This window comes from Electrophorus electricus, chromosome 6 (genome assembly GCF_041902795.1).
Source record: "Electrophorus electricus isolate QZ-2024a chromosome 6, ASM4190279v1, whole genome shotgun sequence".
NCBI lineage: Eukaryota > Metazoa > Chordata > Actinopteri > Gymnotiformes > Gymnotidae > Electrophorus > Electrophorus electricus.
The window spans coordinates 33,217,939-33,243,060 of NC_137502.1; the positions used below are offsets into that span (position 1 = coordinate 33,217,939).

The 25,122-nt window shown below is 41.6% G+C and overlaps 1 long non-coding RNA gene across 1 annotated transcript; it reads right to left on the minus strand.

Moving 5' to 3' along the window:
* Positions 1-22,837: 22,837 nt before the first annotated feature.
* On the minus strand, positions 22,838-23,629 carry LOC145658441 (uncharacterized). The gene is made up of 4 exons (XR_014124010.1): positions 23,533-23,629; positions 23,364-23,441; positions 23,112-23,223; positions 22,838-22,985 (listed from the first exon to the last, which is right to left on the minus strand). It is a non-coding gene; the product is annotated as an uncharacterized LOC145658441 (long non-coding RNA).
* Between the last annotated feature and the right edge of the window lie 1,493 nt (positions 23,630-25,122).

Sequence of the window (25,122 nt, forward strand, 5' to 3'; positions counted from 1 at the left end):
GAAGTCCTTGTTTTTGGTAGTTGGTGATATTAGGGGTAAGGTTAAATTTGTTCAGCCTCTTCATGAAGTAGATCCTTCACATACTTATTTTGTGTTAGCACCAAGCTAATATCTCCATTTATTCATCCAGCCCAATCACGTCTCTATTCTGTCTTGCACAGAAGGAGGATATCTTCCCACCATCAGTAGAGTTCCTTTGATTTATGCATAAAGTCTTGGACATCATCTCACACACTACAATCCAGATCGCTTCCTTTCTCATTCGTGGTCTAGGTAGGTTTTTTTCCTCTGTCGAATGATCGCATCAATTTGTCTGGGAATGTAGCCCATGGATCATAAAGGTATCCATCCATTCTGTATGAGGGTTTTGGCAGCTGTTGGACGAGGTTGAGAATTAACTTGTAGGTGAAAGTGACTGCAAGAATGCAGCTGGTACTGGGGAGGCATCAACAGAAGTGCTACTGGTTTCAGGAGCCTAGGCTGCAAATAAAATAAATAATTTTCTGTGTAAGAATACAATGTGAATGCTTTTATATTTTAGCTTTCTCTTGAACGCAGCCTACTATCTCAGCTCCCACGCAGCCAGGACTTTGCAGGCTTGAACTGAAAATCATATGTCGCCAGCCCAAGGGAATGGAAGGTCTCTTCTAGAATATCCTTCATCAGCTCTGGAAGGTCAGGCAAGACCTCATTGATTGTGGTGTGTAATCATGTTTGCCCCAAGTCAGTCAGTCATTTCTGGAAGATTGTTTGTTGTAGTACAACTAAAAGGGGGGGAGGTAAACAAAACAAAAAAACCTGCCCTTACATTGATCAAGTCAGTGCATATAAACCACCCCATTTGTTTTGAGAGCTTTCTTACATGGAATGTGTGAATTTTGGCATAGTTTCCACTACAGTGGCCAAGATAATGGGTCCTTTGCCAACACACCAATTCAGTGGAATGACTGTGCCCGTTAACAATGTATGATGGTAACAGAATAAGCTACCAAGTAGTTCATGGTAAGGCATTGCAGCCTTGAACTCTCATTGTGAATACCAGCTCTCCTATGTGCCAAAAGAAAGCCAAATGTATAACGAATATGCCTACGCTAATCGTGAGGCATCAGGAAAATGCACACAATCTAAACAAGACTATAGTTTAGTAAATGATAAATGCTAAAAATAATAGTTGATTGACCACTTCTGAAACGCACGCTGTAGAAAATAAAAAATGTTGTTTTTACGAAGAAAAAACAAAACACAACCTAGAACCTGTGATTTTTGCTGAGATATTCTGACAATACAGTAACCATGTAAACAACTTTACAGAACAATTTATAAATTGTACAGTTTAAAACTAGTGCAATTGACAAAAAAGTGCATTTGGAACCAATAAATCCAATTGCCTTTTTTTATGATAAATTAACATGATCACACTGTTAAGAGAATCATTTCAGTAAAATTTCTATGCAGTTGGCATATCAAACAGCATTATTTAATTGTCAAATCCTCATTATATGACTCATTTAACTGTTTTTTGTTTGTTTGTTTGTTTGTTTGTTTTATAAATAATGTATTCTCACTTGCTTTTATAATGTACTATTCCTCAACACTACATGCAGACTAGGAGCATCTTAGATGACCGTGGATGCATTCAAAGGGAGTGAGCCAAGTGGAGGAGTGCGTGAGCGAGTTGCGGGCGTATTCCGCCCATGTGAGGAATTTGTGCCAGTCAGTTTGTGAGGTACACTACTGGTGGAGGAACCTTCCGAGCTCTTGAGTTACCCAGTCGACTGAGGATGGTGACCAGAGGAGACATTCATAGTTATATTCCTAGTTTACAAAACTGCCTCCAGACTTGATGTAAATTTGGAACCATGATCAGATCTCTTCTGGTAGACCAAATATGCAAAATACTTAAGTGAACATGGCTTCTGCAGTTTCCAAGGCCATAGGCAAGTGAGGAAAAGGAATGAGGCGACATGTTAGACAGCTTGTCCACTACCAGCATTATGACCATGTTTCTCTCAGAGGCAGGTGAGTCTGTGATGAATCTGTTGCAATGTGGGTCCAGGGGCGATGTGGCGGGGACTGTAGCTTTCCAGCAGGGATAGTGCGATGGGTGCGTGACTGGGCACAAACTACACAAGACATCATGTAACGCACACATATCGTGAGGAAGGGAGGGCCACCAAAACTTACGTGGTGCGAGTGATACCCAGATGTCCGTTACATAAGGTCGTATGAGCCCATTCTAGTCATGTTCCTCTGTGGGAAGCTGAAATGTATTGTGTTTCTGGGGGGCATTCCTCTGGGCTAGGGTCATCCTTCAGAGCATTCTCCAGGTCGTCTTGGAAGCGCCAACGTATGGGAGCTAGGAAGCAGCTATTATGCAGGATGGTCTCTGGATTCGGGTTGGTCTCTCTCTTGTCATAGATCTGTGACAAGGCATCTACCTTTTGATTCTTGGAACCGGGTCTGTAAGACACAGTGAAGTTAAACCGGGAGACCACCTAGCTTGTCTTGGATTGAGTCATCGAGCTGACCGTAGGTACTCTAGGTATCGATGGTCTGTGTATACCAAGAAGGGGTATTCAGCCCCTTCTAAACAGTGTCTCCATTGCTCTAGGGCAAGTTTGACTGCGAGAATGGCTGCCCTTGGCTATCACCAGATCAAGTTTAAAAAGATTCTACTGCATCAGTTTTTAATAAATTATATTGAAGTCCTTGTTTTTGGTAGTTGGTGATATTAGGGGTAAGGTTAAATTTGTTCAGCCTCTTCATGAAGTAGATCCTTCAGATATTTATTTTGTGTTAGCACCAAGCCAATATCTCCATTTATTCATCCAGCCCAATCACATCTCTATTCTGTCTTGCACAGATGGAGGATATTTTGCCACCATCAGTAGAGTTCCTTTGATTTATGCATAAAGTCTTGGACATCATCTCACACACTACAATCCAGATCGCTTTCTTTCTCATTCGTGGTCTAGGTAGGTTTTTTTCCTCTGTCGAATGATCGCATCAATTTGTCTGGGAATGTAGCCCATGGATCATAAAGGTATCCATCCTTTCTGTATGAGGGTTTTGGCAGCTGTTGGACGAGGTTGAGAATTAACTTGTAGGTGAAAGTGACTGCAAGAATGCAGGTGGTCCTGGGGAGGCATCAACAGAAGTGCTACTGGTTTCAGGAGCCTAGGCTGCAAATAAAATAAATAATTCTCTGTGTAAGAATACAATGTGAATGCTTTTATATTTTAGCTTTCTCTTGAATGCAGCCTACTATCTCAGCTCCCACGCAGCCAGGACTTTGCAGGCCTGAACTGAAAATCATATGTCACCAGCCCAAGGGAATGGAAGGTCTCTTCTAGAATATCCTTCATCATCTCTGGAAGGTCAGGCAAGACCTCATTGATTGTGGTGTGTAATCATGTTTGCCCCAAGTCAGTCAGTCATTTCTGGAAGATTGTTTGATGTAGTACAACTAAAAGGGGGGAGGGAAACAAAACAAAAAAACCTGCCCTTACATTGATCAATTCAGTGCATTTAAGCCACCCCATTTGTTTTGAGAGGATTCTTGCATGGAATGTGTGAATTTTGGCATAGTTTCCACTACAGTGGCCAAGATAATGGGTCCTTTGCCAACACACCAATTCAGTGGAATGACTGTGCCCGTGAACAATGTATGATGGTAACCGAATAAGCTACCAAGTAGTTCATGGTAAGGCATTGCAGCCTTGAACTCTCATTGTGAATACCAGCTCTCCTCTGTGCCAAAAGAAAGCCAAATGTATAACGAATATGCCTACGCTAATCGTGAGGCATCAGGAAAATGCACACAATCTAAACAAGACTATAGTTTAGTAAATGATAAATGCTAAAAATAATAGTTGATTGACCACTTCTGAAACGCACGCTAAAGAAAATAAAAAATGTTGTTTTTATGAAGAAAAAACAAAACACAACCTAGAACCTGTGATTTTTGCTGAGATATTCTGACAATACAGTAACCATGTAAACAACTTTACAGAACAATTTATAAATTGTACAGTTTAAAACTAGTGCAATTGACAAAAAAGTGCATTTGGAACCAATAAATCCAATTGCCTTTTTTATGATAAATTAACATGATCACACTGTTAAGAGAATCATTTCAGTAATATTTCTATGCAGTTGTCATATCAAACAGCATTATTTAATTGTCAAATCCTCATTATATGACTCATTTAACTGTTTTTTTTGTTTGTTTCTTTGTTTCTTTTTTAAATAATGTACTGTCACTTGCTTTTATAATATACTATACCTCAACACTACAGGCAGAATAGGAGCATCTTAGATGACCGTGGACGCATTCAAAGGGAGTGAGCCAAGTGGAGGATTGCGTGAGCGAGTTGCGGGCGTATTCCGCCCATGTGAGGAATTTGTGCCAGTCAGTTTGTGAGGTACACTACTGGTGGAGGAACCTTCCGACCTCTTGAGTTACCCAGTCGACTGAGGATGGTGACCAGAGGAGAGATTCATAGTTATATTCCTAGTTTACAAAACTGCCTCCAGACTTGATGTAAATTTGGAACCATGATCAGATCTCTTCTGGTAGACCAAATATGCAAAATACATAAGTGAACATGGCTTCTGCGGTTTCCAAGGCCATAGGCAAGTGAGGAAAAGGAATGAGGCGACATGTTAGACAGCTTGTCCACTACCAGCATTATGACCATGTTTCTCTCAGAGGCAGGTAAGTCTGTGATGAAGTCTGTTGCAATGTGGGTCCAGAGGCGATGTGGCGGGGACTGTAGCTTTCCAGCAGGGATAGTGCGATGGGTGCGTGACTGGGCACAGACTACACAAGACATCATGTAAAGCACGCATATCGTGAGGAAGGTAGGGCCACCAAAACTTACGTGGTGCGAGTGATACCCAGATGTCCGTTACATAAGGTCGTATGAGCCCATTCTAGTAATGTTCCTCTGTGGGAAGCTGAAATGTATTGTTTTTCTGGGGGGCATTCCTCTGGGCTAGGGTCATCCTTCAGAGCATTCTCCAGGTCGTCTTGGAAGCGCCAACGTATGGGAGCTAGGAAGCAGCTATTAGGCAGGATGGTCTCTGGATTCGGGTTGGTCTCTCTCTTGTCATAGATCTGTGACAAGGCATCTACCTTTTGATTCTTGGAACCGGGTCTGTAAGACACAGTGAAGTTAAACCGGGAGACCACCTAGCTTGTCTTGGATTGAGTCATCGAGCTGACCGTAGGTACTCTAGGTTTCGATGGTCTGTGTATACCAAGAAGGGGTGTTCAGCCCCTTCTGACCAGTGTCTCCATTGCTCTAGGGCAAGTTTGACTGCGAGAATGGCGGCCCTTGGCTATCACCAGATCAAGTTTAAAAAGATTCTACTGCATCAGTTTTTATAAATTATATTGAAGTCGTTGTTTTTGGTAGTTGGTGATATTAGGGGTAAGGTTAAATTTGTTGAGCCTCTTCATGAAGTAGATCCTTCACATATTTATTTTGTGTTAGCACCAAGCTAATAACTCCATTTATTCATCCAGCCCAATCACGTCTCTATTCTGTCTTGCACAGATGGAGGATATTTTCCCACCATCAGTAGAGTTCCTTTGATTTATGCATAAAGTCTTGGACATCATCTCACACACTACAATCCAGATCGCTTCCTTTCTCATTCGTGGTCTAGGTAGGTTTTTTTCCTCTGTCGAATGATCGCATCAATTTGTCTGGGAATGTAGCCCATGGATCATAAAGGTATCCATCCATTCTGTATGAGGGTTTTAGCAGCTGTTGGACGAGGTTGAGAATTAACTTGTAGGTGAAAGTGACTGCAAGAATGCAGGTGGTCCTGGGGAGGCATCAACAGAAGTGCTACTGGTTTCAGGAGCCTAGGCTGCAAATAAAATAAATAATTTTCTGTGTAAGAATACAATGTGAATGCTTTTATATTTTAGCTTTCTCTTGAACGCAGTTTACTATCTCAACTCCCACGCAGCCAGGACTTTGCAGGCTTGAACTGAAAATCATATGTCGCCAGCCCAAGGGAATGGAAGGTCTCTTCTAGAATATCCTTCATCATCTCTGGAAGGTCAGGCAAGACCTCATTGATTGTGGTGTGTAATCATGTTTGCCCCAAGTCAGTCAGTCATTTCTGGAAGATTGTTTGTTGTAGTACAACTAAAAGGGGGGAGGGAAACAAAACAAAAAAACCTGCCCTTACATTGATCAAGTCAGTGCATATAAACCACCCCATTTGTTTTGAGAGCTTTCTTACATGGAATGTGTGAATTTTAAAATAGTGTCCACTATAGTGGCCAAGATAATGGGTCCGTTGCCAACACACCAATTCAGTGGAATGACTGTGCCCGTTAACAATGTATGATGGTAACAGAATAAGCTACCAAGTAGTTCATGGTAAGGCATTGCAGCCTTGAACTCTCATTGTGAATACCAGCTCTCCTCTGTGCCAAAAGAAAGCCAAATGTATAACGAATATGCCTACGCTAATCGTGAGGCATCAGGAAAATGCACACAATCTAAACAAGACTATAGTTTAGTAAATGATGAATGCTAAAAATAATAGTTGATTGACCACTTCTGAAACGCACGCTGTAGAAAATAAAAAATGTTGTTTTTACGAAGAAAAAACAAAACACAACCTAGAACCTGTGATTTTTTCTGAGATATTCTGACAATACATAACCATGTAAACAACTTTACAGAACAATTTATAAATTGTACAGTTTAAAACTAGTGCAATTGACAAAAAAGTGCATTTGGAACCAATAAATCCAATTGCCTTTTTTTATGATAAATTAACATGATCACACTGTTAAGAGAATCATTTCAGTAATATTTCTATGCAGTTGGCATATCAAACAGCATTATTTAATTGTCAAATCCTCATTATATGACTCATTTAACTGTTTATTTTGTTTGTTTGTTTGTTTGTTTTTTAAATAATGTACTGTCACTTGCTTTTATAATGTACTATTCCTCAACACTACAGGCAGACTAGGAGCATCTTAGATGACCGTGGACGCATTCAAAGGGAGTGAGCCAAGAGGAGGAGTGCGTGAGCGAGTTGCGGGCGTATTCCGCCCATGTGAGGAATTTGTGCCAGTCAGTTTGTGAGGTACACTACTGGTGGAGGAACCTTCCGACCTCTTGAGTTACCCAGTCGACTGGGGATGATGACCAGAGGAGAGATTCATAGTTATATTCCTAGTTTACAAAACTGCCTCCAGACTTGATGTAAATTTGGAACCATGATCAGATCTCTTCTGGTAGACCAAATATGCAAAATACATAAGTGAACATGGCTTCTGCGGTTTCCAAGGCCATAGGCAAGTGAGGAAAAGGAATGAGGCGACATGTTAGACAGCTTGTCCACTACCAGCATTATGACCATGTTTCTCTCAGAGGCAGGTAAGTCTGTGATGAAGTCTGTTGCAATGTGAGTCCAGGGGCGATGTGGCGGGGACTGTAGCTTTCCAGCAGGGATAGTGCGATGGGTGCGTGACTGGGCACTGACTACACAAGACATCATGTAAAGCAAGCATGTCGTGAGGAAGGGAGGGCCACCAAAAGTTACGTGGTGCGATTGATACCCAGATGTCCGTTACATAAGGTCGTATGAGCCCATTCTAGTCATGTTCCTCTGTGGGAAGCTGAAATGTATTGTGTTTCTGGGGGGCATTACTCTGGGCTAGGGTCATCCTTCAGAGCATTCTCCAGGTCATCTTGGAAGCGTCAACGTATGGGAGCTAGGAAGCAGCTATTAGGCAGGATGGTCTCTGGATTCGGGTTGGTCTCTCTCTTGTCATAGATCTGTGACAAGGCATCTACCTTTTGATTCTTGGAACCGGGTCTGTAAGACACAGTGAAGTTAAACCGGGAGACCACCTAGCTTGTCTTGGATTGAGTCATCGAGCTGACCGTAGACACTCTAGGTTTCGATGGTCTGTGTATACCAAGAAGCGGTGTTCAGCCCCTTCTGACCAGTGTCTCCATTGCTCTAGGGCAAGTTTGACTGCGAGAATGGCGGCCCTTGGCTATCACCAGATCAAGTTTAAAAAGATTCTACTGCATCAGTTTTTAATAAATTATATTGAAGTCCTTGTTTTTGGTAGTTGGTGATATTAGGGGTAAGGTTAAATTTGTTCAGCCTCTTCATGAAGTAGATCCTTCACATATTTATTTTGTGTTAGCACCAAGCTAATATCTCCATTTATTCATCCAGCCCAATCACGTCTCTATTCTGTCTTGCACAGATGGAGGATATTTTCCCACCATCAGTAGAGTTCCTTTGATTTATGCATAAAGTCTTGGACATCATCTCACACACTACAATCCAGATCGCTTCCTTTCTCATTCGTGGTCTAGGTAGGTTTTTTTCCTCTGTCGAATGATCGCATCAATTTGTCTGGGAATGTAGCCCATGGATCATAAAGGTATCCATCCATTCTGTATGAGGGTTTTGGCAGCTGTTGGACGAGGTTGAGAATTAACTTGTAGGTGAAAGTGACTGCAAGAATGCAGGTGGTCCTGGGGAGGTATCAACAGAAGTGCTACTGGTTTCAGGAGCCTAGGCTGCAAATAAAATAAATAATTTTCTGTGTAAGAATACAATGTGAATGCTTTTATATTTTAGCTTTCTCTTGAACGCAGCCTACTATCACAGCTCCCACGCAGCCAGGACTTTGCAGGCTTGAACTGAAAATCATATGTCGCCAGCCCAAGGGAATGGAAGGTCTCTTCTAGAATATCCTTCACCATCTCTGGAAGGTCAGGCAAGACCTCATTGATTGTGGTGTGTAATCATGTTTGCCCCAAGTCAGTCAGTCATTTCTGGAAGATTGTTTGTTGTAGTACAACTAAAAGGAGGGGAGGGAAACAAAACAAAAATACCTGCCCTTACATTGATCAAGTCAGTGCATATAAACCACCCCATTTGTTTTGAGAGCTTTCTTACATGGAATGTGTGAATTTTGGCAAAGTTTCCACTATAGTGGCCAAGATAATGGGTCCTTTGCCAACACACCAATTCAGTGGAATGACTGTGCCCGTTAACAATGTATGATGGTAACCGAATAAGCTACCAAGTAGTTCATGGTAAGGCATTGCAGCCTTGAACTCTCATTGTGAATACCAGCTCTCCTCTGTGCCAAAAGAAAGCCAAATGTATAACGAATATGCCTACGCTAATCGTGAGGCATCAGGAAAATGCACACAATCTAAACAAGACTATAGTTTAGTAAATGATAAATGCTAAAAATAATAGTTGATTGACCACTTTTGAAATGCACACTGTAGAAAATAAAAAATGTTGTTTTTACGAAGAAAAAACAAAACAAAACCTAGAACCTGTGATTTTTGCTGAGATATTCTGACAATACAGTAACCATGTAAACAACTTTACAGAACAATTTATAAATTGTACAGTTTAAAACTAGTGCAATTGACAAAAAAGTGCATTTGGAACCAATAAATCCAATTGCCTTTTTTATGATAAATTAGCATGATCACACTGTTAAGAGAATCATTTCAGTAATATTTCTATGCAGTTGGCATATCAAACAGCATTATTTAATTGGCAAATCCTCATTATATGACTCATTTAACTGTTTTTTTTGTTTGTTTGTTTTTTAAATAATGTACTGTCACTTGCTTTTATAATGTACTATTCCTCAACACTACAGGCAGACTAGGAGCATCTTAGATGACCGTGGACGCATTCAAAGGGAGTGAGCCAAGTGGAGGAGTGCGTGAGCGAGTTGCGGGCGTATTCCGCCCATGTGAGGAATTTGTGCCAGTCAGTTTGTGAGGTACAGTACTGGTGGAGGAACCTTCTGACCTCTTGAGTTACCCAGTCGACTGGGGATGATGACCAGAGGAGCGATTCATAGTTAGATTCCTAGTTTACAAAACTGCCTCCTGACTTGATGTAAATTTGGAACCATGATCAGATCTCTTCTGGTAGACCAAATATGCAAAATACATAAGTGAACATGGCTTCTGCGGTTTCCAAGGCCATAGGCAAGTGAGGAAAAGGAATGAGGCGACATGTTAGACAGCTTGTCCACTACCAGCATTATGACCATGTTTCTCTCAGAGGCAGGTAAGTCTGTGATGAAGTCTGTTGCAATGTGGGTCCAGGGGCGATGTGGCGGGGACTGTAGCTTTCCAGCAGGGATAGTGCGATGGGTGCATGACTGGGCACAGACTACACAAGACATCATGTAAAGCACGCATATCGTGAGGAAGGGAGGGCCACCAAAACTTACGTGGTGCGAGTGATACCCAGATGTCCGTTACATAAGGTCGTATGAGCCCATTCTAGTCATGTTCCTCTGTGGGAAGCTGAAATGTATTGTTTTTCTGGGGGGCATTCCTCTGGGCTAGGGTCATCCTTCAGAGCATTCTCCAGGTCGTCTTGGAAGCGCCAACGTATGGGAGCTAGGAAGCAGCTATTAGGCAGGATGGTCTCTCTCTTGTCATAGATCTGTGACAAGGCATCTACCTTTTGATTCTTGGAACTGGGTCTGTAAGACACAGTAAAGTTTAACCGGGAGTCCACCTAGTTTGCTTTGGATTGAGTCATCGAGCTGACCGTAGGTACTCTAGGTTTCGATGGTCTGTGTATACCAAGAAGGGGTGTTCAACCCCTTCTGACCAGTGTCTCCATTCCTCTAGGGCAAGTTTGACTGCGAGAATGGTGGCCCTTGGCTATCACCAGATCAAGTATAAAAAGATTCTACTGCATCAGTTTTTAATAAATTATATTGAAGTCCTTGTTTTTGGTAGTTGGTGATATTAGGGGTAAGGTTAAATTTGTTCAGCCTCTTCATGAAGTAGATCCTTCACATATTTATTTTGTGGTAGCACCAATCTAATATCTCCATTTATTCATCCAGCCCAATCACGTCTCTATTCTGTCTTGCACAGATGGAGGATATTTTGCCACCATCAGTAGAGTTCCTTTGATTTATGCATAAAGTCTTGGACATCATCTCACACACTACAATCCAGATCGCTTCCTTTCTCATTCGTGGTCTAGGTAGGTTTTTTTCCTCTGTCGAATGATCGCATCAATTTGTCTGGGAATGTAGCCCATGGATCATAAAGGTATCCATCCATTCTGTATGAGGGTTTTGGCAGCTGTTGGACGAGGTTGAGAATTAACTTGTAGGTGAAAGTGACTGCAAGAATGCAGGTGGTCCTGGGGAGGCATCAACAGAAGTGCTACTGGTTTCAGGAGCCTACGCTGCAAATAAAATAAATAATTTTCTGTGTAAGAATACAATGTGAATGCTTTTATATTTTAGCTTTCTCTTGAACGCAGCCTACTATCTCAGCTCCCACGCAGCCAGGACTTTGCAGGCTTGAACTGAAAATCATATGTCGCCAGCCCAAGGGAATGGAAGGTCTCTTCTAGAATATCCTTCATCAGCTCTGGAAGGTCAGGCAAGACCTCATTGATTGTGGTGTGTAATCATGTTTGCCCCAAGTCAGTCAGTCATTTCTGGAAGATTGTTTGTTGTAGTACAACTAAAAGGGGGGGAGGTAAACAAAACAAAAAAACCTGCCCTTACATTGATCAAGTCAGTGCATATAAACCACCCCATTTGTTTTGAGAGCTTTCTTACATGGAATGTGTGAATTTTGGCATAGTTTCCACTACAGTGGCCAAGATAATGGGTCCTTTGCCAACACACCAATTCAGTGGAATGACTGTGCCCGTTAACAATGTATGATGGTAACAGAATAAGCTACCAAGTAGTTCATGGTAAGGCATTGCAGCCTTGAACTCTCATTGTGAATACCAGCTCTCCTCTGTGCCAAAAGAAAGCCAAATGTATAACGAATATGCCTACGCTAATCATGAGGCATCAGGAAAATGCACACAATCTAAACAAGACTATAGTTTAGTAAATGATAAATGCTAAAAATAATAGTTGATTGACCACTTCTGAAACGCACGCTGTAGAAAATAAAAAATGTTGTTTTTACGAAGAAAAAACAAAACACAACCTAGAACCTGTGATTTTTGCTCAGATATTCTGACAATACAGTAACCATGTAAACAACTTTACAGAACAATTTATAAATTGTACAGTTTAAAACTAGTGCAATTGACAAAAAAGTGCATTTGGAACCAATAAATCCAATTGCCTTTTTTATGATAAATTAACATGATCACACTGTTAAGAGAATCATTTCAGTAATATTTCTATGCAGGTAGCATATCAAACAGCATTATTTAATTGTCAAATCCTCATTATATGACTCATTTAACTGTTTTTTTTGTTTGTTTGTTTGTTTGTTTTTTAAATAATGTACTGTCACTTGCTTTTATAATATACTATACCTCAACACTACAGGCAGAATAGGAGCATCTTAGATGACCGTGGACGCATTCAAAGGGAGTGAGCCAAGTGGAGGATTGCGTGAGCGAGTTGCGGGCGTATTCCGCCCATGTGAGGAATTTGTGCCAGTCAGTTTGTGAGGTACACTACTGGTGGAGGAACCTTCCGACCTCTTGAGTTACCCAGTCGACTGGGGATGATGACCAGAGGAGAGATTCAAGTTATATTCCTAGTTTACAAAACTGCCTCCTGACTTGATGTAAATTTGGATCCATGATCAGATCTCTTCTGGTAGACCAAATATGCAAAATACTTAAGTGAACATGGCTTCTGCGGTTTCCAAGTCCATAGGCAAGTGAGGAAAAGGAATGAGGCGACATGTTAGACAGCTTGTCCACTACCAGCATTATGACCATGTTTCTCTCAGAGGCAGGTAAGTCTGTGATGAAGTCTGTTGCAATGTGGGTCCAGGGGCGATGTGGCGGGGACTGTAGCTTTCCAGCAGGGATAGTGCGCTGGGTGCGTGACTGGGCACAGACTACACAAGACATCATGTAAAGCACGCATATCGTGAGGAAGGGATGGCCACCAAAAGTTACGTGGTGCGAGTGATACCCAGATGTCCGTTACATAATGTCGTATGAGCCCATTCTAGTCATGTTCCTCTGTGGGAAGCTGAAATGCATTGTGTTTCTGGGGGGCATTCCTCTGGGCTAAGTTCATCCTTCAGAGCATTCTCCAGGTCGTCTTGGAAGCGCCAACGTATGGGAGCTAGGAAGCAGCTATTAGGCAGGATGGTCTCTGGATTCGGGTTGGTCTCTCTCTTGTCATAGATCTGTGACAAGGCATCTACCTTTTGATTCTTGGAACCGGGTCTGTAAGACACAGTGAAGTTAAACCGGGAGACCACCTAGCTTGTCTTGGATTGAGTCATCGAGCTGACCGTAGGTACTCTAGGTTTCGATGGTCTGTGTATACCAAGAAGGGGTGTTCAGCCCCTTCTAACCAGTGTCTCCATTGCTCTAGGGCAAGTTTGACTGCGAGAATGGCAGCCCTTGGCTATCACCAGATCAAGTTTAAAAAGATTCTACTGCATCAGTTTTTAATAAATTATATTGAAGTCCTTGTTTTTGGTAGTTGGTGATATTAGGGGTAAGGTTAAATTTGTTCAGCCTCTTCATGAAGTAGATCCTTCACATATTTATTTTGTGTTAGCACCAAGCCAATATCTCCATTTATTCATCCAGCCCAATCAAGTCTCTATTCTGTCTTGCACAGATGGAGGATATTTTGCCACCATCAGTAGAGTTCCTTTGATTTATGCATAAAGTCTTGGACATCATCTCACACACTACAATCCAGATCGCTTCCTTTCTCATTCGTGGTCTAGGTAGGTTTTTTTCCTCTGTCGAATGATCGCATCAATTTGTCTGGGAATGTAGCCCATGGATCATAAAGGTATCCATCCATTCTTTATGAGGGTTTTGGCAGCTGTTGGACGAGGTTGAGAATTAACTTGTAGGTGAAAGTGACTGCAAGAATGCAGGTGGTCCTGGGGAGGCATCAACACAAGTGCTACTGGTTTCAGGAGCCTAGGCTGCAAATAAAATAAATAATTTTCTGTGTAAGTATACAATGTGAATGCTTTTATATTTTAGCTTTCTCTTGAATGCCGCCTACTATCTCAGCTCCCACGCAACCAGGACTTTATAGCCTTGAACTGAAAATCATATGTCACCAGCCCAAGGGAATGGAAGGTCTCTTCTAGAATATCCTTCATCATCTCTGGAAGGTCAGGCAAGACCTCATTGATTGTGGTGTGTAATCATGTTTGCCCCAGGTCAGTCAGTCATTTCTGGAAGATTGTTTGATGTAGTACAACTAAAAGGGGGGAGGGAAACAAAACAAAAAAACCTGCCCTTACATTGATCAAGTCAGTGCATTTAAGCCACCCCATTTGTTTTGAGAGGTTTCTTATATGGAATGTGTGAATTTTGGCATAGTTTCCACTAAAGTGGCCAAGATAATGGGTCCTTTGCCAACACACCAATTCAGTGGAATGACTGTGCCCGTTAACAATGTATGATGGTAACAGAATAAGCTACCAAGTAGTTCATGGTAAGGCATTGCAGCCTTGAACTCTCATTGGGAATACCAGCTCTCCTCTGTGCCAAAAGAAAGCCAAATGTATAACGAATATGCCTACGCTAATCGTGAGGCATCAGGAAAATGCACACAATCTAAACAAGACTATAGTTTAGTAAATGATGAATGCTAAAAATAATAGTTGATTGACCACTTCTGAAACGCACGCTGTAGAAAATAAAAAATGTTGTTTTTACGAAGAAAAAACAAAACAAAACCTAGAACCTGTGATTTTTGCTGAGATATTCTGACAATACAGTAACCATGTAAACAACTTTACAGAACAATTTATAAATTGTACAGTTTAAAACTAGTGCAATTGACAAAAAAGTACATTTAGAACCAATAAATCCAACAGCGTTTTTTTTTTTTGATAAATTAACATGATCACACTGTTAAGAGAATCATTTCAGTAATACTTCTATGCAGGTGGCATATCAAACAGCAGTATTTAATTGTCAAATCCTCATTATATGACTCATTTAACTGGTTTTTTTTGTTTGTTTGTTTTTTACATAATGTACTGTCACTTGCTTTTATAGTGTACTATTCCTCAACACTACAGGCAGACTAGGAGCATCTTAGATGACCGTGGACGCATTCAAAGGGAGTGAGCCAAGTGGAGGAGTGCGTGAGCGAGTTGCGGGCGTATTCCGCCCATGTGAGGAATTTGTGCCAGTCAGTTTGTGAGGTACAGTACTGGTGGAGGAACCTTCCGACCTCTTGAGTTACCCAGTCGACTGGGGATGATGACCAGAGGAGCGATTCATAGTTAGATTCCTAGTTTACAAAACTGCCTCCTGACTTGATGTAAATTTGGAACCATGATCAGATCTCTTCTGGTAGACCAAATATGCAAAATACATAAGTGAACATGGCTTCTGCGGTTTCCAAGGCCATAGGCAAGTGAGGAAAAGGAATGAGGCGACATGTTAGACAGCTTGTCCACTACCAGCATTATGACCATGTTTCTCTCAGAGGCAGGTAAGTCTGTGATGAAGTCTGTTGCAATGTGGGTCCAGTGGCGATGTGGCGGGGACTGTAGCTTTCCAGCAGGGATAGTGCGATGGGTGCGTGACTGGGCACAGACTACACAAGACATCATGTAAAGCACGCATATCGTGAGGAAGGGAGGGCCACCAAAACTTACGTGGTGCGAGTGATACCCAGATGTCCGTTACATAAGGTCGTATGAGCCCATTCTAGTCATGTTCCTCTGTGGGAAGCTGAAATGTATTGTTTTTCTGGGGGGCATTCCTCTGGGCTAGGGTCATCCTTCAGAGCATTCTCCAGGTCGTCTTGGAAGCGCCAACGTATGGGAGCTAGGAAGCAGCTATTAGGCAGGATGGTCTCTCTCTTGTCATAGATCTGTGACAAGGCATCTACCTTTTGATTCTTGGAACCGGGTCTGTAAGACACAGTGAATTTAAACCGTGAGACCACCTAGCTTGTCTTGGATTGAGTCATCGAGCTGACCGTAGGTACTCTAGGTATCGATGGTCTGTGTATACCAAGAAGGGGTGTTCAGCCCCTTCTATACAGTGTCTCCATTGCTCTAGGGCAAGTTTGACTGCGAGAATGGCGGCCCTTGGCTATCACCAGATCAAGTTTAAAAAGATTCTACTGCATCAGTTTTTAATAAATTATATTGAAGTCCTTGTTTTTGGTAGTTGGTGATATTAGGGGTAAGGTTAAATTTGTTCAGCCTCTTCATGAAGTAGATCCTTCAGATATTTATTTTGTGTTAGCACCAAGCCAATATCTCCATTTATTCATCCAGCCCAATCACGTCTCTATTCTGTCTTGCACAGATGGAGGATATTTTGCCACCATCAGTAGAGTTCCTTTGATTTATGCATAAAGTCTTGGACATCATCTCACACATTACAATCCAGATCGCTTTCTTTCTCATTCGTGGTCTAGGTAGGTTTTTTTCCTCTGTCGAATGATCGCATCAATTTGTCTGGGAATGTAGCCCATGGATCATAAAGGTATCCATCCTTTCTGTATGAGGGTTTTAGCAGCTGTTGGACGAGGTTGAGAATTAACTTGTAGGTGAAAGTGACTGCAAGAATGCAGGTGGTCCTGGGGAGGCATCAACAGAAGTGCTACTGGTTTCAGGAGCCTAGGCTGCAAATAAAATAAATAATTTTCTGTGTAAGAATACAATGTGAATGCTTTTATATTTTAGCTTTCTCTTGAATGCAGTTTACTATCTCAGCTCCCACGCAGCCAGGACTTTGCAGGCTTGAACTGAAAATCATATGTCACCAGCCCAAGGGAATGGAAGGTCTCTTCTAGAATATCCTTCATCATCTCTGGAAGGTCAGGCAAGACCTCATTGATTGTGGTGTGTAATCATGTTTGCCCCAAGTCAGTCAGTCATTTCTGGAAGATTGTTTGTTGTAGTACAACTAAAAGGGGGGAGGGAAACAAAACAAAAAAACCTGCCCTTACATTGATCAAGTCAGTGCATTTAAGCCACCCCATTTGTTTTGAGAGGTTTCTTACATGGAATGTGTGAATTTTGGCATAGTTTCCACTACAGTGGCCAAGATAATGGGTCCTTTGCCAACACACCAATTCAGTGGAATGACTGTGCCCGTTAACAATGTATGATGGTAACAGAATAAGCTACCAAGTAGTTCATGGTAAGGCATTGCAGCCTTGAACTCTCATTGGGAATACCAGCTCTCCTCTGTGCCAAAAGAAAGCCAAATGTATAACGAATATGCCTACGCTAATCGTGAGGCATCAGGAAAATGCACACAATCTAAACAAGACTATAGTTTAGTAAATGATAAATGCAAAAAATAATAGTTGATTGACCACTTCTGAAACGCACGCTGTAGAAAATAAAAAATGTTGTTTTTACGAAGAAAAAACAAAACACAACCTAGAACCTGTGATTTTTGCTGAGATATTCTGACAATACAGTAACCATGTAAACAACTTTACAGAACAATTTGTAAATTGTACAGTTTAAAACTATTGCAATTGACAAAAAAGTACATTTAGAACCAATAAATCCAATAGAGTTTTTTTTTTTGATAAATTAACATGATCACACTCTTAAGAGAATCATTTCAGTAATACTTCTATGCAGGTGGCATTTCAAACATCATTATTTAATTGTCAAATCCTCATTATATGACTCATTTAACTGTTTTTTGTTTGTTTGTTTGTTTTTTACATAATGTACTGTCACTTGCTTTAATAATGTACTATTCCTCAACACTACAGGCAGACTAGGAGCATCTTAGATGACCGTGGACGCATTCAAAGGGAGTGAGCCAAGTGGAGGAGTGCGTGAGCGATTTGCGGGCGTATTCCGCCCATGTGAGGAATTTGTGCCAGTCAGTTTGTGAGGTACACTACAGGTTGAGGAACCTTCCGACCTCTTGAGTTACCCAGTCGACTGGGGATGATGACCAGAGGAGAGATTCATAGTTATATTCCTAGTTTACAAAACTTCCTCCAGTCTTGATGTAAATTTGGAACCATGATCAGATCTCTTCTGGTAGACCAAATATGCAAAATACATAAGTGAACATGGCTTCTGCGGTTTCCAAGGCCATAGGCAAGTGAGGAAAATGAATGAGGCGACATGTTAGACAGCTTGTCCACTACCAGCATTATGACCATGTTTCTCTCAGAGGCAGGTAAGTCTGTGATGAAATCTGTTGCAATGTGGGTCCAGGGGCGATGTGGCGGGGACTGTAGCTTTCCAGCAGGGATAGTGCGATGGGTGCGTGACTGGGCACAGACTACACAAGACATCATGTAAAGCACACATATCGTGAGGAAGGGAGGGCCACCAAAACTTACGTGGTGCGAGTGATACCCAGATGTCCGTTACATAAGGTCGTATGAGCCCATTCTAGTAATGTTCCTCTGTGGGAAGCTGAAATGTATTGTTTTTCTGGGGGGCATTCCACTGGGCTAGGGTCATCCTTCAGAGCATTCTCCAGGTCGTCTTGGAAGCGCCAACGTATGGGAGCTTGGAAGCAGCTATTAGGCAGGATGGTCTCTGGATTCGGGTTGGTCTCTCTCTTGTCATAGATCTGTGACAAGGCATCTACCTTTTGATTCTTGGAACCGGGTCTGTAAGACACAGTGAAGTTAAACCGGGAGACCACCTAGCTTGTCTTGGATTGAGTCATCGAGCTGACCGTAGGTACTCTAGGTTATTGATGGTCTGTGTATACCAAGAAGGGGTGTTCAGCCCCTTCTAACCAGTGTCTCCATTGGTCTAGGGCAAGTTTGACTGCGAGAATGGCGGCCCTTGGCTATCACCAGATCAAGTTTAAAAAGATTCTACTGCATCAGTTTTTAATAAATTATATTGAAGTCCTTGTTTTTGGTAGTTGGTGATATTAGGGGTAAGGTTAAATTTGTTCAGCCTCTTCATGAAGTAGATCCTTCACATATTTATTTTGTGTTAGCACCAAGCCAATATCTCCATTTATTCATCCAGCCCAATCACATCTCTATTCTGTCTTGCACAGATGGAGGATATTTTGCCACCATCAGTAGAGTTCCTTTGATTTATGCATAAAGTCTTGGACATCATCTCACACACTACAATCCAGATCGCTTCCTTTCTCATTCGTGGTCTAGGTAGGTTTTTTTCCTCTGTCGAATAATCACATCAATTTGTCTGGGAATGTAGCCCATGGATCATAAAGGTATCCATCCATTCTGTATGCGGGTTTTGGCAGCTGTTGGACGAGGTTGAGAATTAACTTGTAGGTGAAAGTGACTGCAAGAATGCAGGTGGTCCTGGGGAGGCATCAACAGAAGTGCTACTGGTTTCAGGAGCCTAGGCTGCAAATAAAATAAATAATTTTCTGTGTAAGAATACAATGTGAATGCTTTTATATTTTAGCTTTCTCTTGAACGCAGCCTACTATCTCAGCTCCCACGCAGCCAGGACTTTGCAGGCTTGAACTGAAAATCATATGTCGCCAGCCCAAGGGAATGGAAGGTCTCTTCTAGAATATCCTTCATCATCTCTGGAAGGTCAGGCAAGACCTCATTGATTGTGGTGTGTAATCATGTTTGCCCCAAGTCAGTCAGTCATTTCTGGAAGATTGTTTGTTGTAGTACAACTAGAAGGGGGGGGTGAAACAAAACAAAAAAACCTGCCTTTACATTGATCAAGTCAGTGCATATAAACCACCCCATTTGTTTTGAGAGCTTTCTTACATGGAATGTGTGAATTTTGGCATAGTTTCCACTACAGTGGCCAAGATAATGGGTCCTTTGCCAACACACCAATTCAGTGGAATGACTGTGCCCGTTAACAATGTATGATGGTAACAGAATAAGCTACCAAGTAGTTCATGGTAAGGCATTGCAGCCTTGAACTCTCATTGTGAATACCAGCTCTCCTCTGTGCCAAAAGAAAGCCAAATGTATAAAGAATATGCCTACGCTAATCGTGAGGCATCAGGAAAATGCACACAATCTAAACAAGACTATAGTTTAGTAAATGATAAATGCTAAAAATAATAGTTGATTGACCACTTCTGAAACGCACGCTGTAGAAAATAAAAAATGTTGTTTTTACGAAGAAAAAACAAAACACAACCTAGAACCTGTGATTTTTGCTGAGATATTCTGACAATACAGTAACCATGTAAACAACTTTACAGAACAATTTATAAATTGTACAGTTTAAAACTAGTGCAATTGACAAAAAAGTGCATTTGGAACCAATAAATCCAATTGCCTTTTTTATGATAAATTAACATGATCACACTGTTAAGAGAATCATTTCAGTAATATTTCTATGCAGTTGGCATATCAAACAGCATTATTTAATTGTCAAATCCTCATTATATGACTCATTTAACTGTTTTGTTTGTTTGTTTGTTTGTTTGTTTTTTAAATAATGTACTGTCACTTGCTTTTATAATGTACTATTCCTCAACACTACAGGCAGACTAGGAGCATCTTAGATGACCGTGGACGCATTCAAAGGGAGTGAGCCAAGTGGAGGAGTGCGTGAGCGAGTTGCGGGCGTATTCCGCCCATGTGAGGAATTTGTGCCAGTCAGTTTGTGAGGTACACTACTGGTGGAGGAACCTGCCGACCTCTTGAGTTACCCAGTCGACTGGGGATGATGACCAGAGGAGCGATTCATAGTTATATTCCTAGTTTACAAAACTGCCTCCTGACTTGATGTAAATTTGGAACCATGATCAGATCTCTTCTGGTAGACCAAATATGCAAAATACATAAGTGAACATGGCTTCTGCGGTTTCCAAGGCCATAGGCAAGTGAGGAAAAGGAATGAGGCGACATGTTAGACAGCTTGTCCACTACCAGCATTATGACCATGTTTCTCTCAGAGGCAGGTAAGTCTGTGATGAAGTCTGTTGCAATGTGGGTCCAGGGGCGATGTGGCGGGGACTGTAGCTTTCCAGCAGGGATAGTGTGATGGGTGCGTGACTGGGCACAGACTACACAAGACATCATGTAAAGCACGCATATCGTGAGGAAGGGAGGGCCACCAAAACTTACGTGGTGCGAGTGATACCCAGATGTCCGTTACATAAGGTCGTATGAGCCCATTCTAGTAATGTTCCTCTGTGGGAAGCTGAAATGTATTGTTTTTCTGGGGGGCATTCCTCTGGGCTAGGGTCATCCTTCAGAGCATTCTCCAGGTCGTCTTGGAAGCGCCAACGTATGGGAGCTAGGAAGCAGCTATTAGGCAGGATGGTCTCTCTCTTGTCATAGATCTGTGACAAGGCATCTACCTTTTGATTCTTGGAACCGGGTCTGTAAGACACAGTGAAGTTAAACCGGGAGACCACCTAGCTTGTCTTGGATTGAGTCATCGAGCTGACCGTAGGTACTCTAGGTTTCGATGGTCTGTGTATACCAAGAAGGGGTGTTCAGCCCCTTCTAACCAGTGTCTCCATTGCTCTAGGGCAAGTTTGACTGCGAGAATGGCAGCCCTTGGCTATCACCAGATCAAGTTTAAAAAGATTCTACTGCATCAGTTTTTAATAAATTATATTGAAGTCCTTGTTTTTGGTAATTGGTGATATTAGGGGTAAGGTTAAATTTGTTCAGCCTCTTCATGAAGTAGATCCTTCACATATTTATTTTGTGTTAGCACCAAGCCAATATCTCCATTTATTCATCCAGCCCAATCAAGTCTCTATTCTGTCTTGCACAGATGGAGGATATTTTGCCACCATCAGTAGAGTTCCTTTGATTTATGCATAAAGTCTTGGACATCATCTCACACACTACAATCCAGATCGCTTCCTTTCTCATTCGTGGTCTAGGTAGGTTTTTTTCCTCTGTCGAATGATCGCATCAATTTGTCTGGGAATGTAGCCCATGGATCATAAAGGTATCCATCCATTCTGTATGCGGGTTTTGGCAGCTGTTGGACGAGGTTGAGAATTAACTTGTAGGTGAAAGTGACTGCAAGAATGCAGGTGGTGCTGGGGAGGCATCAACACAAGTGCTACTGGTTTCAGTAGCCTAGGCTGCAAATAAAATAAATAATTTTTTGTGTAAGTATACAATGTGAATGCTTTTATATTTTAGCTTTCTCTTGAATGCAGCCTACTATCTGAGCTCCCACGCAACCAGGACTTTGCAGGCTTGAACTGAAAATCATATGGCGCCAGCCCAAGGGAATGGAAGGTCTCTTCTAGAATATCCTTCATCATCTCTGGAAGGTCAAGCAAGACCTCATTGATTGTGGTGTGTAATCATGTTTGCCCCAAGTCAGTCAGTCATTTCTGGAAGATTGTTTGTTGTAGTACAACTAAAAGGGGGGGGGGGGGGAGAAACAAAACAAAAAAACCTGCCCTTACATTGATCAAGTCAGTGCATATAAACCACCCCATTTGTTTTGAGAGCTTTCTTACATGGAATGTGTGAATTTTGGCATAGTTTCCACTACAGTGGCCAAGATAATGGGTCCTTTGCCAACACCAATTCAGTGGAATGACCGTGCCCGTTAACAATGTATGATGGTAACAGAATAAGCTACCAAGTAGTTCATGGTAAGGCATTGCAGCCTTGAACTCTCATTATGAATACCAGCTCTCCTCTGTGCCAAAAGAAAGCCAGCTTTCTGTACTTCCATTCCAAAATACAGACATATTACACATCCACCCCACTCATTCAAGCTGAATTAACAGTAAATTCACCTGTCTTTTGGTCCATTTAAGTCAAGATTGGCAGGAATGTAGGCTTCATGTAATCAGGAATTTAAATACTGCTTTTAAAAGATCCAGACCACTCCAGGCAAACTTGTCTTTGGGAAAAGAAAGCAAGTTGACCAGTAGTTTGAGAACATTTATTCAGAAACCATTTGCAGGGTAGACTCAATTGCCAGAGCCTGTGACCATGCAGACCCACATGACAATTCAGATGGCATGTACTGGTGGCCTGCTGCAAGTTCACAGCACAGGGCAATAGCTGCAGAGAACGCCATCCCTTAGACTCACACCACCTGAAAGCAGAACATTCCTTGATGAACCATTTCAAATCCTGGAGGATTACACCCACATGAGTGAGTGGTTTGCTACTACACAGGTTCTCCAAAACAGACTGGAGCACTCCAGTGCTTACACTTTACCTTCAAACACCCTTAGTTCCTCCCTTCACCACTACAGAACGTTCAAAAGCTGAATTGCCACCTTCCTCATCCTGGAGCTGTAGTCTGAGCTGGGGCAGGTCACCATGAGCATCTAAACAGACACGACACAGGTAGCTGCAAGATGTAGACATTAACCCTAGCCAAAATAAGTTGCAGATACGACTACAGTGGTCATCCGAGCCCTGGTAGTTAAATCCCAAAAAGACACCGTAATGTCAAGAGCACTCAAACCTTCGTGGTCTCTGATCACTCGTGATAGCAACAAGCCAGTTTCACCTCGCTGCTGTCGCTCTGCTGGAGAACTTAATACTACAACATGAGATGGGTGGTCAAGTTGATTATCAGGAGAAGTCATCCACTGAAACACATAAGAAAAAAGGAAACACCAAAATACACTTACCAAGACTAAGGACAGCAATCAGGAGCACAAACACAGAGACTCTTGATGCATCCATTAGAGCCAAACAAAAGTTTAGAGAGACTGATAATAAGGAAGACTAGCTATTTCCTTGAATCGAACCGGGCTTTAAATAGCTGAACACAATCCGAGACGAGGTGCCCATCTCACCTGGCCTTCATTAACAATAATGTTAATTTAACAATAGTGTTCAGTTATTGTGTGCGCCAAACAGCGAATCTGCTGTTACGAGCTTGTTCGATGTGACGAATTCTAACGGGGGACAATGTGTAGACATAATACCTTTATGAATTGTTCGTCCTCGATTGCTTTCCTTATGTCGTAGTGCTCCTCCCCTCTGGGAAATGAACGCCAGATTGAAGGAGCGATAAAACGCGATGCCTTAGCACACGGTTGTCACTTTGAAATGACCACTTGTTTATGAAGCGAGGCGCTGATGTAACGATTTCATGGCAGTTTTGTTCAACATAGTTGTTTAACATGTGTTATCAGTTAAAGTGTTGCTGAACACTTTACTAACATGCCGTCAGTGAAAAAAAAACGTTGCTTTAAGATAAACGAAGCAACAGTTCAACCGACAATTCAAAACTGCGGCTGCATTAATGTTATTCCTGAGCGCCATATTAGGGCTGGAATGAGAGCTTTTGTGATTCTAGGCTATGAAACATTTCCCTGTTAAATGAAGATTTTATTTGCGCAATATACAACAATGTATAACGAATATACCTACGCTAATCGTGAGGCATCAGGAAAATGCACACAATCTAAACAAGACTATAGTTTAGTAAATGATAAATGCTAAAAATAATAGTTGATTGACCACTTCTGAAACGCACGCTGTAGAAAATAAAAAATGTTGTTTTTATGAAGAAAAAACAAAACACAACCTAGAACCTGTGATTTTTGCTGAGATATTCTGACAATACAGTAACCATGTAAACAACTTTACAGAACAATTTATAAATTGTACAGTTTAAAACTAGTGCAATTGACAAAAAAGTGCATTTGGAACCAATAAATCCAATTGCCTTTTTTATGATAAATTAACATGATCACACTGTTAAGAGAATCATTTCAGTAATATTTCTATGCAGTTGGCATATCAAACAGCATTATTTAATTGTCAAATCCTCATTATATGACTCATTTAACTGTTTTTTTTTGTTTGTTTGTTTTTTAAATAATGTACTGTCACTTGCTTTTATAATGTACTATTCCTCAACACTATTGGCAGAATAGGAGCATCTTAGATGACCGTGGACACATTCAAATGGAGTGAGCCAAGTGGAGGAGTGCGTGAGCGAGTTGCGGGCGTATTCCGCCCATGTGATGAATTTGTGCCAGTCAGTTTGTGAGGTACACTACTGGGGGAGGAACCTTCCGACCTCTTGAGTTACCCAGTCGACTGGGGATGATGACCAGAGGAGAGAATCATGGTTATATTCCTAGTTTACAAAACTGCCTCCAGACTTGATGTAAATTTGGAACCATGATCAGATCTCTTCTGGTAGACCAAATATGCAAAATACATAAGCGAACATGGCTTCTGCGGTTTCCAAGGCAATAGGCAAG